Here is a 19,743-nt window from a genome sequence, read left to right on the forward strand (position 1 = left end):
ACTAAAACATCGTTTTGACTTGTCACGGCAACTAAAAACTAGTTTAAACCACGGCATATGCAACTATGCTTTTAGGTGTATTGACCTGTTTTGACAGTATCCTGCATCAAACTGACCATTATAGGCTGTTCTGATGGAAACCAATGCAGAAACACTAAACCATCGTTTTTGAGCTTGTCACCGCCATAAGAAACTAGTTTAAAAACCACGGCATATGCACTATGCTTTTAGGGTGATTGTGACCTGTTTGACAGATCCTGGCATCAGAACATGACCATAGGGCTGTTCTGATGGAAACCAATGCAGAAACACTAAACAACATCGTTTTTGAGCTTCAGGCCATAAAAAACTAGTTTAAACCACGGCATATGAACTATGCTTTTAGGTGTATTGACCTGTTTTAAAAGTAGCCTGGCATCAACACGTGACCAGTAGAGGCTGTTCTGAATGCAACCAATGCAGAAACACTAAAACATCATTTTTGAGCTTGTGCACCATAAGAAAACTAGTTTAAAAACCACGGCATATGCAACTATGCTTTTAGGGTGTATTGACCGTTTAACAGTAGCCTGGCATCAACACGTGACCATTAAAGGCTGTTCTGATGGAAACCAATGCAAAAACAAAAAAAAACTCGTTTCTGAGCTTGTCAGGCCATAAGAAAACTAGTTTAAACCACGGCATATGCAACTATGCTTTTAGGGTGTATTGACCTGTTTGACAGCATCCTGGCATCAGAACATGACCATTAGAGGCTGTTCTGATGGAAACCAATGCGAAACTAAACCACATCGTTTTTGAGCTTGTCAGCCATAAGACAACTAGTTTAAACCACGGCATATGCATCTATGCTTTTAGGTGTATTGACCTGTTTGACAGCATCCTGCATCAGAACATGACCATTAGAGGCTGTTTCTGATGGAAACCAATGCAGAAACACTAAAAACATCGTTTTAGCTTGTCAGGCCATAAGAAAACTAGTTAAAACCACGGCATATGCAACTATGCTTTTAGGGTGTATCTGAGCTGTTTTAAAGTGCCGGCATCAACAGTGACCAGTAAGGCTGTTCTGAATGACCCAATGCAGAAACACTAAAACATCAGTTTTTGAGCTTGTCAGGCCATAAGAAAACTAGTTTAACTCACGGCATATGCACTATGCTTTTAGGGTGTATTGACCTGTTTAAAGTACCGGCACTCAACACATGACCAGTTGAGGCTGTTCTGATGAACCAATGCAGAAACACTAAAACATCATTTTTTGAGCTTGTCAGGCCATAAGAAAACTAGTTTAAAAACCACGGCATATGCAACTATGCTTTTAGGGTGTATTGACCTTTTTGACAGTATCCTGGCATCAGAACATGACAATTAGAGGCTGTTCTGAATGGAAACCAATGCAGAAAACTAAACAAATCGTTTTTGAGCTTGTCAGGCCATAAGAAAACTATTTAAACCACGGCATATGCACTATGCTTTTAGGGTGTATTGACCTGTTTGACAGATCCTGGCATCAGAACATGACCATAGAGGCTGTTCTGATGGAACCAATGCAGAAACACTAAACCTAATTTTTGACTTGTCAGGCCATAAGAAACTAGTTAAACCACGGCATATGCAACTATGCTTTTAGGGTGTATGAAGCTGTTTAAGTAGCCTGCATCAACACTGACCGTAGAGGCTGTTCTAATGCAACCAATGCAGAAACACTAAAACATCATTTTTGACTTGTCAGGCCATAAGAAACTATTTTAAACACCACGCGCATATGCAACTTGCTTTTAGGGTGTATTGACCTGTTTGACAGTTCCTGCATCAGAACATACATTAGAGGCTGTTCTGATGAAACCAATGCAGAAACACTAAACAATCGTTTTTGAGCTTGTCAGGCCATAAGAAACTAGTTTAAAACCACGGCATATTGCACTATGCTTTTAGGGTGTATTGACCTGTTTGACAGTATCCTAGCATCAGAACATGACCATTAGAGGTGTTTCTGATGGAAACCAATGCAGAAACACTACAACTAAACTCGTTTTTGAGCTTGTCAGGCCATAAGAAAACTAGTTTAACCACGGCATATGCAACTATGCTTTTAGGGTTATTGACTGTTTACAGTATCCTGGCATCAAACACTGACCATTAGAGGCTGTTCTGAATGACAACCAATGCAGAAACACTAAAACATCTTTTTGAGCTTGTCAGGCCATAGAAAACTAGTTTATAACCACGGCATATGCAACTATGCTTTTAGGGTGTATTGACCTTTTGACAGTATCCTGCATCAGAACATGACCATTGAGGCTGTTCTGATGGAAACCAATGCAGAAACAAAAAAACATCTTTTTGAGCTTGTCAGGCACATAAGAAAACATTTTAAACCAGGCATATGCAACTTGCTTTTAGGGTGTATACCGTTTGACAGTATCCTAAGCATCAAACATGACCATAGAGGCTGTTCTGATGAAACCAATGCAGAAACACTAAAACATCGTTTTTGAGCTTGTCAGCCATAAGAAAACTAGTTTAAACCACGGCATATGCAACTATGCTTTTAGGGTGTATTGACCTGTTTGACAGTATCCTAGCATCGAACATGACCATTAGAGGCTGTTCTGATGGAAACCAATGCAGAAACATAAAACAGAGTTTTGAGGTCAGGCCAAAGAAAACTAGAAACCACGGCATAGCCATGCTAGGGGTATTGACGTTGACAGCCGCAGCAGAACATGACCAATTAGAGGCTGTTCGTGAGGAAACCATGCAGAAACACAACAACAGACGGCTTGTCAGGCCAAAGAAAACAGAAAAAACCACGGCATATGCAACTATGCTTTTAGGGTGTATTGACCTGTTTGACAGTATCCTAGCATCAGAACATACCATTAGAGGCTGTTCTGATGAAACCAATGCAGAACAATAAAAACCTCGTTTTTGGATTTCAGGCCATAAGACAACTAGTTTAAACCACGGCATATGCATCTATGCTTTTAGGGTGTATTGACCTGTTTTGACAGATCCTGGCATCAAACAGACCAGTTAAGGCTGTTCTGATGGAACCAATGCAGAAACAAACACATCGTTTTTTGAGCTTGTCAGGCCATAAGAAAACTGTTTTAAACCACGGCATATGCAACTATGCTTTTAGGGTGTCTGACTGTTTATAAGTAGCCTGGCATCAGACACGTGACCAGTTGGGTTCTGATGCAAACCAATGCAGAAACACTAAACATCGTTTTTTGAGCTTGTCAGGCCATAAGAAAACTAGTTTAAACCACGGCATATGCACTATGCTTTTAGGGTGTATTGACCTTGTTTGCAGTATCTAGCATCAGAACATGAACCATTAGAGGCTGTTCTGATGGAAACCAATGCAGAAACACTAAAACAAGTTTTTGAGCTTGTCAGCCATAAGAAAACTAGTTTAAACCACGGCATATGCAACTATGCTTTTAGGGTGTATTGACCTGTTTGACAGTATCCTAGCATCAGAACATGACCATTAGAGGCTGTTCTGATGGAAACCAATGCAGACACCTAAACATCGTTTTTGAGCTTGTCAGGCCCATAAGAAAACTAGTTTAAACCACGGCATATGCAACTATGCTTTTAGGGTTTATTGAGCTGTTTGACAATATCCTGGCATCAGAACGTGACCATTAGAGGTTGTTCTGATGTAAACCAATGCAGAAACACTAAAACATCGTTTTTGAGTTTTTCAGGCCATAAGAAACTAGTTAAAAAAACACCACGCATATGCATACTATGCTTTTAGGGTGTATTGACCTGTTTTGACAGTATCCGGCATCAGACATGACCATTAGAGGCTGTTCTGAGGAAACCAATGCAAACACTAAAACATCGTTTTTGAGCTTGTCAGGCCATAAGAAACTATTTTAAAACCAGGCATATGCAACTATGCTTTTAGGGTGTACTGACTGTTTTAAAGTACCTGGCATCAAACGTGACCAGTAGAGGCTGTTCTGAATGCAACCAATGCAGAAACACTAAAACATCATTTTTGAGCTTGTCAGGCTAAAAAACTAGTTTAAACCACGGCATATGCAACTAGCTTTTAGGGTGTATTGACCTGTTTGCATCCTAGCATCAGAACATGACCATTAGAGGCTGTTCTGATGGAAACCAATGCAGAAACACTAAAACATCGTTTTTGAGCTTGTCAGGCCATAAGAAAACTAGTTTAAAACCACGGCATATGCAACTATGCTTTTAGGGTGTTTGACCTGTTTGACAGATATCCTGGCTACAGAACATGACCATTAGAGGCTGTTCTGATGAACCAATGCAGAAACCTAAAACATCGTTTTGACTTGTCAGGCCATAAGAAACTAGTTTAAACCACGGCATATGCACTATGCTTTTAGGGTGTATTGACCTGTTTGACAGTATCCTGCATCAGAACATGACCATTAGAGGCTGTTCTGATGGAAACCAATGCAGAAACACTAAAACATCGTTTTTGAGCTTGTCAGGCCATAAGAAAACTGTTTAAACCACGGCATATGCATCTATGCTTTTAGGGTGTATGACCTGTTTGACAGTACCTGGCATCAGAACATGACCATTAGAGGCTGTCTTGATTGAACCAATGCAGAAACACTAAAACCATCTTTTTTGAGTTGTCAGGCCATAAGAAACTAGTTTAAACCACGGCATATGCACTATGCTTTTAGGGTGTTATGACCTGTTTGACAGATCCTGGCATCAGAACATGACCATAGAGGCTGTTCTGATGGAAACCAATGCAGAAACACTAAAACATCGTTTTGATAGCTTGTCAGGCCATAAGAAAACTAGTTTAAACCACGGCATATGCAACTATGCTTTTAGGGTGTATTGCTGTTTGAAGTACCTGCATCAGAACATGACCATTAGAGGCTGTTCTGATGGAAACCAATGCAGAACACTAAAACAATCGTTTTTGAGCTTGTCAGGCCATAGAAAACTAGTTTAACCACGGCATATGCAACTATGCTTTTAGGGGTGTATTGACCTGTTTGACAGTATCCTACTCAGAACCATGACCATTAGAGGCTGTTCTGATAGAAACCAATGCAGAAACACTAAACATCGTTTTTTTGAGCTTGTCAGGCCATAAGAAAACTAGTTTAAACCACGGCATATGCACTATGCTTTTAGGGTGTATTGACCTGTTTGACAGTATCCTAGCATCAGAACATGACCATTAGAGGCGTTCTGATGAAAACAATGCAGAAACCTAAACAACAAACATCTTTTTTGAGCTTTCAGCCATAAGAAACTATTTAAAAAACCAGGCATTGCAACTATGCTTTTAGGGTGTGTTTAACCGTTTGACAGTATCCTAGGCTCAGAACATGACCATTAGAGGCTTTTCAATTATGCCTTCTTTTGAGACAAGCTGCTTGGCCATTTTTTCAAGTTTCACACTCCACTCTGACCTTTCTCTTTCGTGTTCGATTGAGATCTTGCTTATGTGCCACTTCATCTCTTTCAAATCTCTGTGTCTGCCAGCTTCTTGTTAATCTCTTCCCGGTAAGTCACACAATCGTTAGCAATTTTTTCCTCAATGCACCGATTGCCTTTTGTGAGCTCGGCCGCGGTTTTCCTTGCGCTGTCACGCAGATGGGCAATTTCTTTTCTAGCGGACGTCAACTCCTTCTGCCCCTTTTCATGGTTGTGATTGTGGTTCTGGATGACCGAGACGAGAGCCCGCGCTATCTCGAGCGCAGTAGTTAACTGAGCTTTCAGGGACTCCTCAATGTGGAGGGCCGACGACAGCTGAGCAGTGTGGCGCAACGTTAATTTCTGCACGGCACTTTGTAAGGTGTTGAATTCAGGGTCAGTGTCCCTGAGCAGGTCAGAGAGATTCTCCAGGAGCATTTGGAATTCTCTAATCACGGTCCCCGCGATGTACTTTAAAACCCGGTCTGCGCATTTGACTTGCGGGGCACCTTTTACAAAAGTACAGTCCAAAAATGTGTCTCGTAGACATTTTCCCAGTCTACGGATGACGACGTCGTAGCAGCCGCACAATTCCATGGCCAGGTCAAACCCTACGACGTTACGAGCCTTGGTGTTCTCAAACGATTCAAACCATTTTGCCAAGTCTTGGAAATTATTCTCCAGCGCCTCGACCGCCACAAGGCCATTGTCCCACGCGGCATCCGGAGCAAGGTCAGGCGCCGTGTTACATGTTGAGGATTCCACAGTGACCGCCGAAGGGAAGAGCTTTGATATGATATTGAAGAGCGTGGCACGAAAATCGCTTCCAATACCCAAAGGAAGTGGAGGGCCTGCTGTGTTCGTCTCCTCCGCACTGTGACCCCGAGCGGTAGAGCTTCCAAAACCTGTGCTTCCGCACAGTTTCTGCTTCCGCGTAGCGCCCAAGTGCTCTGTCGCGTTGTCTCTGTCGACAGTCCTTCTGCCAGAGCCAGCAGCCTGGGTCTGGGTCGTCTTCGGGTTCTTTTCTAGGTTTCCTTCTCCATCGCTCGCTTCCCTCTCTCCTGTCTCGGCCGCTGTTGAGCACCAATGGCATCTCCTGCCTCTCTCTCCACTCTTCTGTTTCTTGTCCCCAGTAACACACTAAGCTGTCCTCCCACCACGAGGCAATCTGGTTTCTTCTCGCTCTGTCTGAGAGCAATCTCGAGTTGTGGTGCGCCTCTGCCGACCGGGCGGCTTTTCCATCTCGATTTTGCCTCCCCTCGCTTCGGTCACTTTTACACTTCCACCTTTCGAGTTCCCATTTTTCCTCAGGGCTCGCCCTGTAGACCCTGCGGTGATTGAGGCAGTATCTGCGTTCCCATCCGGCTTGCCCGCGGTCACCCGCTGGGGTCTCTCCATCTCGGTTCACTGTAGCGCAAAGAGTACTGCAGGTGCCACCCAGAATCAACCTGTCTATCTGAAACACAGCTGACACCCTCTTGGGCTCGGGCTCACACACCAGCGATGACGCTCTGTAAGCGTAGCCGCACCGCTGACACAATTCGTCTTTTTCTTGATCGCTTGAGAGTAGATGAGCATCAACTCTCAGCTCTGCCGAGAGCCGGCCTAGCTCGCTCGACCAACGGTCCAGAGCTCCGCAACACAGAGCCGTGAGTATAACTGCCCAGTAGGGAGCGCGTATGGAGTCTTTGAGTAGGCTCCCTCCCGAGCGCCTCGTGACTTCTAAACCCACGTAGGTGACTCTGACGCACAACCACGGCTCAGAAGAGGGAACCACCGGTGGATCTTGGTTAAATGTTGCACGCGAGAGCTTGCCTAGATCACAGTCCACCTGCCACGTTATGCATGTCCCCCAAATCGCTTCGTTTGGATCTGGTACGGCGAGAAATTCCCGGTTGAGCACGGGACACCTCAAACGTTCCAGGGTTAGCCTGCTCTGTTCGTGTATAACCTTAAAAGCGAGAGGAGCCCCAAGCGTGGACAGCGTCTGGCTTACTACTTCCGATGCCAGGGTTTCACTTCTCTCCGTAGGCTCTCCATAGGCATGTGTGGAGAAAGGCACAAAAGTCCTGCGTGCAAACTCACAGAAATTGGTATTCGTTTTTCTATAAACCTTTGCACCCAGGTGAACTCTACACTACGTATAGTGTGCAAATCATCAAACAGCACGGTCATGTGTGGTGTAGAGCTCCAGTCACCTCTTTGACAAGGCTCCATTGTCAGCCACGTGGTGAGGCAGACACAAAATAAAAGGAATGAGTTTGTTTTTATTTCAATTTCAATATTTTATTTTCAACACAGACAAAGTATAACATGTCATTGATAACTTTAGGTTTCATCTCTCAATGTGCCTTAATTTTTATCTTGTGTCATCATGCTGCCTCGGACTGAAGCAGACGTCACTGTCACACTCCTGATTCAAATATCACGCGCTCCTCTTTTCAGTGAAACAGCGTTTGCGTGTAGCATATGAACACGGTGCCAAAATCTAGTAAGCAGCAGCTGCGAGTTGTGTGTTGCATCTGAAAGCCTTCAGATGCCTGCTCGTACCCTCAGGAGACTGGTATTCTGCACTTAGCACGAGATAATATTTTCAGGGGGCATCAGAGTCCACGGGTTGCGCAGGATACACAGCGTGAGAAAAGTGTCTCCATGTCCACGAGCACTTCAGAGAAAATGGGCTGCGTGCATTTAGGACAGGGCAAATACATTTGCTTCATTTCTGTAAACGTGCAAGTGTTGACGGCTCCCGTGCAGAGGGGTACGTTGAACACGGGTGCGGCGCAGCACGAAGACCCAAAATTCATCTGTTCAAAGTCAAATTGTACATCTATGTTTTTTGGATTGCCTTTCACCTCAGACGAGCGGAATGTCTGATTCTTTAGACATCTCGAGCACCTGAGGTCTCCCTCCGTGCGAGGAGAAGAACGAGGCCACTGGACGCTGGGTTGTCCTGGGACGAGAAGTATCTGCTTATGGTTGTAGTCAACCCAATTGATGTGGCAGTTTAGCACGGCGTACAGCAGCATCTGACACTCTGGCCTCAGTTTGCTCAGCTTATGAAAATGCTCGCTGTGAACCACGTCTACAACTTGACAAAGTTCTGGTAGACACGCTGCGGCCAACTCCAGCGGCCGATCTGTGGTGTATGCCACAGCCAGTTTGTAGTAACAACTCAATCCCCATTCGGAATTGAGCGTAAGCATACGGTATCCAGTGGTCTTCACAGCCTGGAAGGCTCTCGTGAGCTTTGCCCAGTATGACCTCCTTTTTGCCAAGAAACAGAATTTTGACCACTTTGTTGAATCTTCCCCAGAACTGCTGCCGGTGCCGCCAACTGTGACGGCAGTGCTCTTCTTATTTGTCTTATTCTTCTTCCTCTGCAACTCCTGCTTACGGCGTTTAGGCACGAGATTCAGGTTGCCTCTCTTGTAGACTTCACATACAGTCGGACCGTCTGTCACCGCAATGCTGCTCTGAGGCGACGTGGGCGCAGCCGCACGCAGAAAGCGATCAGATGTGTGTTCTCCTATACGGTGTTTAGGTCGGAGAGGTGAGCCCCCGGCAGACGCATTAACCGTGCACGGTGGATGACTTGGTTGGGGTTGGATGACACAGCCATGGCTGGATGTTACCGGGCCAGCTGTGAAACTAGGCCGGGCTTGGACGGATGAGCTTTGGTTGTGTGGTGAGTGGGGAAATCCTATTTTTGTCAGGAATCCGACCGCCTCGGCTTTAACTGCCCGCAATTTGTCAGCGGACTCTTCCACATTCAATGACAGGTCCTCCATCTGATACCTATAAAAGTCAGCCTGATCATTGTGTTTTGACCCTGCATTTCAGCCAGCTCCTCCCTTGTCGGCAGTGCAGCATCAGAGTCTTGCGTTTCGACTAGGCTTGACGAGAGCTCATCCCACAGTTCCAAGCAGAATCTGTGGGCGTCGTCACAGTCTGATATCTTGGTCTTTGCTGTCAGCATCTTGACTAATTTTGTCTGTATCCGAGGTGCAGATCTGCTATATCTCTGTTTAGAATGGCAAACTGTGTCAAGGCACTCCAGGTAAGCCTGCAAGAGGATGGATTTTGCATAGCGACGGGACCGCACGACGCCGGCATCCTCTATCCATGCGCCGTGAAACCGTTCGCTCCGGTGCTTCTCAACTCTCCTGTAGTGTTGCATCTCTATTGCCCGAGCCTCTTTCCTGATGAAGTTCTGAAAGTGCACGCTGAACACCTGGGTCACTTTTTGGCTTTACAGAGCGTGCCTCAGATAAACAAATCGTTAGAAAGGACGCTATTTTTGGGACTGTGCGAGTTGTTCACCCGGCAGAGGGTCCTTTCGCTCTACGAAAACACCCTGACTGACGAGGATCTGCGTCGAGAAGTTCTTTGTGTAATGGCGGAAAAGGAGGAGCAGAATAGCAATGACGATGTTGATGACAATCACGACCAGTCCCTTCCCATGAATCAAGACCTCCTTGATGGAATTGACAAAGAAGCTCCACACCCTTGTGTGTTGGTCAACTTCCACAAAACTAAGGCGGGTCAGATCGTGTCCTTACTGCACAAGCTGCTGGAGCTTTTTGACCTGAACGAATTGCGTGACAGCGACGTAGCACACATAGCGGGAGAAGAGCCTCAGCACATGCTCTTTTTGTACCTAATTCAGCTGCTGGCTATATTTGTGAGCCGCTGTCTGGAGGAGAAAGATCTTGCCACCATCTTGGGCTTGGCATCGGCCCCTTTCCTGGAGGCCAACTTCTGCAATCCTCTGTGCGCTGCGACGCTGTTGAGGCCCATGTTCATTCCCTACTACGATCAGCAGGCGGGTAAGAAGAATAGAAAAGGTGAGCCCGCGGGAGCTGAGCCTAAAGACCCAGAGGCCAGGCTGAAATATTACAGGCTGTTTTTAGGGTACGAACTGGACAACAAGGGGTCAGATGTGTCCAACGGAGTGGATATAAGCTGGACCGAACACAGCGTGATGCAAGGCATTCAGGGGTGCAAAATCGCAGAGATGAAGAGCAGAAAGCTTTGGTTTGTGGCTCCTCAGATGGGCGACAGGATGCTCATGGTTAAGGACTGTGGTCTGAAAATGATGGGAGGGCAGAAGGACGAAAAGGCCCAGAAGATCTGCTCCTGCTTGCTGTCTGACAACGTGATGGCGTACATGCAGTGCGCTTTGTTTGGCGCAATCTCCAACATGCTGCCCTGTCACGCAAACAGCGACTTCACAGAGGCCGTGATGGCTACCATCGGGAGTGACATGACCAAGTTCTCTGACGTCGTTCGGCACCAGAGCGCGAACCTGATGTTGCAGCTGAGTAAGATGACGGACAGCTGCCTGTACATCTCGGGGTAGGTTTTGCTGGACAGGATAAAGGTAACTCTCTCTACTTTGGAAAGGTTTTTACCGGAACCGAAGACAAGAGACCCCCTCAGCATCAGACGACGAGGTTAGGGGTTTTTACTTCGGTGACGCTGGGACTCTCCCAGAACACCATGATGAGCTCCCTCTTGGCCATTGCCATGAAACAAAAGCACGATCAAACTGGCAGTAGCGTGCAGAGCACGCTGTCTAAAGTGTGCAAGTCTGTAATGGTTACTAAGGTGGCGATGGACATGTCATTCTACGCTCGCTATCATCACAGGTTTAACGCTGGCGAATTCACAGAAGTCGCTCAGGTGAAAGCGCTGAGTGACCCCCGCTACAATAACGTGATCCACGAGGAGACTCTGACCAGTAACAGCAAGTATCAGCTCACCGTGTCCCTCGGCGCGCTGCCCATGTGCCCGCTCACCCTGGCCATGAGCATGAGACAGGCGGTCATGATGACCATGGGATTTTTGTGCGCAGAACTGGCTCGTGTCATCTACGCGCCAAAAGTGAATGACTCCAATCTGTGCAAGCACCTGGTCTCATTGACTATGGCGGCTACATTCAGACACGGAAAAGATGAGGAAAGCACCAACGCATTTGAAGCGTCTTATGGCAACTTCCTAAAGCTGACAGGCTCGGCTTTCAGCCCCCCATGTAGAAACGGCATCAACTTTCACGAACTTGATGATATGGAGTGGTTGCAAGGGGACGACAGCAGTCTTCCAGATTACATACACAGGTCACTGAATATGATCGGCGACACTAAGAAGGAGGTACGTAGAATAATGCAAGAGAAGAACGTTTCCTACAACAGGGTTTTGTTCATGAGTGAGAATGGCGTAATGAAATTCGCCTCTGTGTTTGCCAATGAAGAATACATGATCCACGCACCCATGATGGCGGCTTCGAGCATGAGAATATTCTCAAACAACAGCAACAGCTACGGCTCTGTGAAACTGTGCAAGCAGGGTAGCTTCTACCCGTGAAGGTTTTCAGCAACAGGTGCGTTGACACAAAGCTGTACAGTTCCCAGGGGTTCAGAAACTTCGGCTGTCTCTCCGAGAAGACCACCATCGATGACATGGTGGACAGGATAAAGAGAGAGGTTTCCTGTGTGATGCCCAGGATTGATGTGGCTCGTATCAAAATGATGACTCCCTCATTCAATGAAAAGGATTTTGGACTGCTGGTGTCTGCCGTCAAAAACAACGACATTGAGGTGACTGGACTAGAGGAATCTTGTTTTTCTCACTGGTCTTCTACGGCTACGCCTATTCAATTGCTGTTAAACGAGCTGGAGAGGAAATAGAAGATGGCCCGAGAAGAAAAAGGCCAAGGGTGAGGGAGAACTGTTCATTTATAGACACTGACACAGAGGATTTTGACTGAGGTCAGATGCTGTTGTGCCGGTGCTGCAGAGTGCATAGATTCTCTTGTTGTGTTGAGCAGTAGGGGATTAACTAAAAACACAACTAAATAATGTTACTTCTGTGGCAGCTTGTTTTTTTTTCACATACATACTAAAGAAACAATTTGGTTCGTTTTTTTTGTTTCTAACCCTATTGTTTTTTCTTTCAGTTTGGATATAAAATAAACATGTGAATGATGAAGAACGCTAGTGGAGGACTCTTTATTACATGTATAAATTCAATACACACACACACAAACACACAGAAGTTAACCTAGAATTTATTTTTGTCGCCTGTGACAAACTTCCATCCACAGCTGGGAACCGGCAGGAAATAGTCCAGCTACCTGCCGTTGGACTATTTAACTATAACCACTATACTAGGTTGGAAAAATACATTTAAATCAATCCAACCAAATATATAAAATAATGACGTGAATGATGAAGAATGCTATTGAAGTAATTACATTGTAATACAAAAAAAAATTAATAAAAATAAAAAATAAATAATTTTTGTTACATTTGTTACCTGCATAAATATGTATGTAACATAATCGGTTTATAAATGCATTAAGAAACTGAATTTGTTTTGTACAATTTAGGCTTGGAGGGACTGTTTAACATGTCAGGTTCCATTCACAGTGATAAAAGCTAAATATTAAAAACACAGATAAAAGCTGTGAAAAACAGGCAGAAGAAAAAAGGGAAGCTCTGTCCACAACATTACATTCTAAGAGAAATCAGAAATTGTAAACCTTTGCGGATGGACTATTTAACTATAAACCACTATACTAGGTTGGAGAATACATTAAAATCAATCCAACCATTTCCATAGCTGGGTCCGGTAGGAAAATAGTACCTTAGGTTGGTTCATTTGAGAAATATGAAAAAGAATCCAACCATATACAGCTGGGGGGGGGGGGGGGGGGGGGGGTAGTCAAGCCGCCTCATCCAAAGTTGGATGAATTAATTTACTGGGCTTGTGAAAAAAAGGCAGAACAAAAAAGTGAAGCTCTGTCCACAATGAAGAGAATTGTGGAATGTTATATTATTGTTTCATTTTTTTGTTCATTTTTATCTTAAAAACACTGCCCAAGTAAGAAGGACTTTTATTTTGCCTTGATTATAAGTCACTGGGTGACTTTGAGCCCGAACAGAAACAGGGTCCTGTGTTGTTTATAAACATCACACAATAAATAAGAACATTCTGAAAAATGTTAAAAAACATTACATTCTAAGAGAAATCAGAAATGTAAACCTTTGCGGATGGACTATTTAACTATAACCACTATAGTAGGTTGGAGAAATACATTTAAATCAATCCAACCATCCCCATAGCTGGGTCCGGTAGGAAATAGTACCTTAGGTTGGTTCATTTGAGAAATATGAAAAAGAATCCAACCATATACAGCTGGGGGGGGGGGGGGTAGTCAAGCCGCCTCATCCAAAGTTGGATGAATTAATTTACTGGGCTTGTGAAAAAAAGGCAGAACAAAAAAGTGAAGCTCTGTCCACAATGAAGAGAATTGTGGAATGTTATATTATTGTTTCATTATTTTGTTCATTTTTATCTTAAAAACACTGCCCAAGTAAGAAGGACTTTTATTTTGCCTCGATTATAAGTCACTGGGTGAATTTGAACCCGAACAGAAACAGGGTCCTGTGTTGTTTATAAACATCACACAATAAATAAGAACATTCTGAAAAATGTTAAAAAAACATTACATTCTAAGAGAAATCAGAAATGTAAACCTTTGCGGATGGACTATTTAACTATAACCACTATACTAGGTTGGAGAAATACATTTAAATCAATCCAACCATCCCCATAGCTGGGTCCGGTAGGAATAGTACCTTAGGGTCTTTCATTTGAGAAATATATGTTTCTCAATGTCCAATCTTGACAGAAAAACACAATACACTAGTTGGGTATGACATTATTTATTAGTATTGGCTGCTTAAAATATTAATATTACAGCTGTTCTTCGTTAGTTTAGCGTTTGAATGTTACTCATTCACAAAAGCAGAGTAAAAGCTTAAAGTAAGAAGCGTTGTCGTTTGTTGCGTGTCTAATTTGTGTTGGTGTGTTATCAAATTGATGAAGATTGAGTCTTCTTTAGCTATTGTTGTGTCTATTTGGTTGTGCTGCTTTAGCCGCACTGTGTGCCGCTCTCAGGGCCAGACATCATTACCTACATTTACACCCACATTAACGGGTCTAACAGTGATTCAGAAGCGTTTCACGTGCCGAATCAGCAATCACAGAACACCAGCAAGCATCAGACTCGTGGACTGAGCCGGCCTGGGACGATTCCATCCTGTAGCAACGGACATCGTGTCTTTGACCACTGTGAAATATCTGTTACAAGGAACAAAGCAGAACCAGTCCGGCCCCAGTGACAGCATGTGAAATGATCAGATAAGAGCTGCGGGTGAGATTGGAGTGTGAAGCTGTGTGAGAGGCTGGGGGGGGGACCTGTGAGCGGCGGTCCTCCCCTGCTGCTGCCGCCTATAAGACCGCAGGCACCCAGGAAGCTCAGGCCACAGAGCCATGAAGGTAAGAGCTGCTCTCACGCCGCCGCCTGGGACCTTCAACCGAGAGGGTCCGGTCCTTTGTGTGTCCTCTGCTGTACGCGTGTTTTCCCTGTCAGATTCTAATTACAAAGAAAGTTATCTAATTATCTGGACATGGTAAAAAGTATGGAGACATTTCTGACAACACGGCTTTAAACCCGTCCTTTTTTAATGTGACTGAAATTCCTGTACATTAGATGCTGAAAACTCTCAATGGCCCTAATGAGTTGCTGAGGCCCCGATTGAGATGTCTGAAACTGCTCTTTTAACAAAAGCCTCTAAAATCACTCCATAGTTTAGCACATAACAACATAATCTGAACATTGATCTTCTATCATATACCTGACTTTGAGGTTCTGTGCTCCTCTTCAGGCGTTGTGTGCTCGCGTGTGCGTGTTCTACTACACCGTACTTCTAGCCAGCTGGCCGCTCTCCGCGGACGCAGCCAGGCTCCGCTTGGCTCGGATCTTCTCATCGACCTCATATTCGTGTGTGGGGACCGTGGCATCTATTTGGGTTAGTCTCACGTTCTAACTCCTTCATTTGCATACATATCACGTAGCTGTTAATAACATTTAAATCCACAGCTAAATGCTGATTCATCACATTCTTAAAAGAATATTCAAACAAACGACTGCATTGCTAGTGTTTTTCCCGGTTTACTGTACCCTGCCAGTTAAGATATCACACACAGATACGGTCATGGTCAATCAGGTTCCATGCAGAAGGGCCGCAGCTATTCTGAACAAGTTATCAACAACAAAACATCATGTATTTACATGAACAGTAGCCTCACACATCCGTTTGCAGTGTGGATGATGGGGACAAAGCCCAGCTTTATTAGCAACCTCTTTCTATACACTTTAAAGAGTAGAAGTGGGGCTGAGCCAAGCGGGACCGTTCACTGTGACCCTCTTGAGAAAACTGTATTATTATTAATTATTATTATTATTATTAGTCTCTAATTTCTCTATCCTAATCTCCCAGATAATTAAAATACACTGAACCCTTTTATACCTGTTTAACTTTTCCCCGTTGTGGCAAGGCCATTTTCTCCATCTGCTATCAGCGCGGTGCCCATCCACCACCCGTGCTCACCAGGACAACCGTGCCTCAGCCCGCGATAGCTTCACTGTTTAAAGTCTCGTTATCGTGCTGGCGGCTCAAACCAGAACCACTGGGTCCTTCTTGCCGATCTAATTAGCGCTCCTCTCCTCGTGCCGATGTGTATTGATGTGAGAGAGTGAAAGGGGCTGACTTGTACACAGCAGGAGAATAAAGGCTAAGATGTCTGACACCTATTTCTCCACAGGTTAGAGGGAAATGGTCTGGCTAACGGGGCTCGGCCCAGAGGGGAGGGGATCGTGGACCAGTGCTGTCCGTCCAGCCGGCTGTGAGCTCCACATCTGGAGATGTACTTGCGCTAAACCCAAGAGCCGGCAGCAAACCACAGCTTTGCCCCAACAACAGCAGCAGCAACGCAGACAGATGAGGTGAGTCCACTGTTGTTTGGCTGGTGTAACGAGTCCACAGCACAGAAGGTGGTTGTATATGAGTAGGGTCAGAAACAGCAAGAGATAGTGAGAGGATGGTCTGGATCGGGCCACAGAGTAATGAGCCAAGACAAGCCCCGTCAAATCTGTCCAGCCACGAGGCTGGACGTGATCTGCTGCGAGACCCAGGGCCTTAAATGAACTCCTTTCCGTGCCTTTGTCTTGCAGGATCTGCAATTCCAAGCAGGTTTTTACAGGAGACTTCCTGGAGCACAATGGGGGCCCCAGACAGCGCAAAGATGGAAGCCTCCAGGCAGAAGGCTCAGCCTCCCCACCTCAAGAAAGCCCTCACGCCGGAGGCATTAGAGCATCAGAACATGAGCAGCGGTCCTCCCTCCGTCCTTAGAATGATTGCGACCCGAGTCGTTGGACATGGGGCCTCCTGCAAGGGAGGCATTTATAGATTACTGACTGGAACCTTGTGGGATGTTAAGGACGTGTCTGCTAAGGAAGGATCCCAGTGATGGGGCATTTGCTGCTCATCGTTGCCGTTTCAGAGGGATGAGACGGTCCAGCAGACGGGGGTGGATAGCTGTCAGCTGCAGGCTGGACTCACTGCATGAGTCTCTGTGGAGCTTTTCATGCATCAGCTTGTCTGGAAGCAGATTCCTTTCCAAGCGGTGTCATATAAATGTGACTTTTCCTTGTGGATAAGAGCTAAATCTTGATTTTGATGTATCTGGGACTATCACTGAAGCAGATGTGTGCAGATGTTGTCACTTTAGTATTGTACAGTTTTAGCAGTGTTAGTATTTTTTTTATACATGGCTCTGCTCTCGCTGTGGAAAATACATTTAAATCAATCCAACCAAATATATAAAATAATGACGTGAATGATGAAGAATGCTATTGAAGTAATTACATATGTAATACAAAAAAAATAATAAAAATAAAAATTAAGTAATTTAAAGATTTTTGTTACATTTGTCACCTGCATAAATATGTATGTACTATAATCAGTTTATAAATTCATTAAGAAACAGAATTTGTTTTGTACAATTTAGGCTTGGAGGACTGTTACATGTCAGGTTCCATTCACAGTGATAAAAGCTAAATATTAAAAACACAGATAAAAGCTGTGAAAAACAGGCAGAACAAAAAAGTGAAGCTCTTTCCCACATGAAGAGAATTGTGGAATGTTATATTATTGTTTCATTATTTGTGTTCATTTTTATCTCAAAAACACTGCCCAAGTAGAAGGACTTTATTTTGCCTTGATTATAAGTCACTGCGGTGAATTTGAGCCCGAACAGAAACAGGTCCTGTGTTGTTTTAAACATCACACAATAAATAAGAACATTCTGAAAATGTTAACAAACGTTACATTCTAAGAGAAATCAGAAATGTAAACCTTCGCGGATGGACTATTTAACTAATAACCACTATACTAGGTTGGAGAAATACATTTAAATCAATCCAACCATTCCCCATAGCTGGGTCCGGTAGGAAATAGTACCTTAGGTTGGTTCATTTGAGAAATAAAAAAAGAATCCAACCATATACAGCTGAGGGGAGGGGATAGTCAAACCCCTCATTCCAAAGTTGGATTAATTAAAATTCAGTTTGAACATGAATTTATATTTTCGTAAAATTTTGGCCTTGAAGAACCTTTATAAAAGCTATAAGTTCCATCTGAACCTTTCACTAAGATCGTCTCAAGCGTGCCAATCGTGACTGACAATTATAGGCAAACGAGGTACAGCAATGGAGAACTCCACCACGGCGCTGGACTATGATACACGACAACTTCTGAAATGTCTGCTTGGTGACTTCACCGGGCTGGTGAAAAACAGGCAGAACAAAATGAACCTCTGTCCACAATGAACAGAGTTGTGGAAGAATTATTGAAAGAGCAGAGTTTTGCGTACAGCGGTGGGTAACGCCTAGCTAGCTACCACTATTACTGTCATTCAGTCAGAGTGTTTTTGTAATGTGGATTTTTGCACTTTTTCTTTAAAAAAAAAGAAATGATTAAAAAACTTTCACTGGACGACAGAGAAGGCGATGTGAGGACGGTGGGTCGGTGCAGTAGCCAGGACGGTCTTTGCCGACGGTGTGTAACTGGGGCCGCGTTGCCAGCCTGGCAGCCTGCGGGACCGCAGTGTGTCTTTACTTAAAAAGACAAAGGCGTAGAGAACTGCGTTGAGCAAGTAGGAGAAGAGATCTCCTCCTACTTGCTGACTAATCAGAAGGACTGGCTGATCAGCAACAACTCCTGGGTCAGTATGGCTACTAATGGGTCCAGTAAAAATCTCCCTTCTGCTCTCTCTCTCTCTCTCTCTCTCTCTCTCTCCCTCTTTTACAAGTTTATAACATACGTTTTGATCATTTTCTTTTAGGATGGCTTTGTGGAGTTCTTTCGGGAGCCAGAGTCCAGATTAAGAAGCAACAGGCTTGGGACTTTTGCTGTTGGAATTGTGGCAATACTGGCCCTGTGCATTGTGCGTGTCGCTTTGTACAATTCCTAGACCCTACATGGGCTGATAATTCAAAAAGAGAGAAAATAAAAAACTAAATTCAACATGTGTTGTAATTTTTATTTTTTTAAAACAGTGTAAAATGTTATAACAAAACAAGCCGCAACCGCTTACATGTTGGTTCTAGTGGTTTATTGAACGTATGTGGAGCACAAATATGGACAATAACAAAACACACACCAAAATTTACACGCTCATTACAGGTTCATAGTGATTGGCTTTGATAAGAAAGTGAGCAAAGTCTGACTTGTAGATCGGGTACGAATTTTCCGTGATCACCGCCGAGGGCTTGCCGTGCGCCGCAAGCATAAAGGTGATTTCTTCCACACTCAACCATCTGTCGCGCTGCATGAGGAGATCGGTCAAACCTTCAGGGGTGTCAAGGTTGTTTAATCCCAGGTAGACACGTATGCTGCAGAGGTCTATGTTCCGCACCATGTAGTCTACGGTTTTTTGAACCAAGATTTCCCTAACTCTGCGGTCACACTGCTTTGCCTCGGCGGCTCCCAAGAGAGCAGCCACCGTGTGGAAGCCGCAGTAGTTGTCAGACACTCTGCTAACCTTCAAATTGTTCAGTCTGGTGTAGGCGCACAGTGTGCCCACGTGATGGCAGTTGGCTGTGCGTGCTTCACGAGGTATTTGCACAGGAATGTCTAGACCGCAGAGCGTCGCTTGCCAGGCGTTGCCGTCGTAGCACAAGGGCCCGGGAGCCCAGAGGCCTCTGTAGTGGTCATTTACAACATAATAGTTGCACCCATTGACAATCAGCTCCAGGTTGACTCCAAACAAACCACCCACGATAGCTGCAGTCGGTATAAACTCAGCTTCTCGATCACACGCGCCAGAGCACAAGGCGTTTATATTGTTGCAAACGCCCAATGTCGTGACAGTTTCCAGGTTAAAACT

General features: G+C 44.6%; 1 pseudogene; it reads left to right on the top strand.

Moving 5' to 3' along the window:
- Positions 1–18,064: 18,064 nt before the first annotated feature.
- LOC114850822 (induced myeloid leukemia cell differentiation protein Mcl-1 homolog) lies at positions 18,065–19,140 on the top strand (annotated as a pseudogene).
- The last annotated feature ends 603 nt before the right edge of the window (positions 19,141–19,743 follow it).

Source organism: Betta splendens, unplaced genomic scaffold (genome assembly GCF_900634795.4).
Source record: "Betta splendens unplaced genomic scaffold, fBetSpl5.4 scaffold_29, whole genome shotgun sequence".
Classification (NCBI taxonomy): domain Eukaryota; kingdom Metazoa; phylum Chordata; class Actinopteri; order Anabantiformes; family Osphronemidae; genus Betta; species Betta splendens.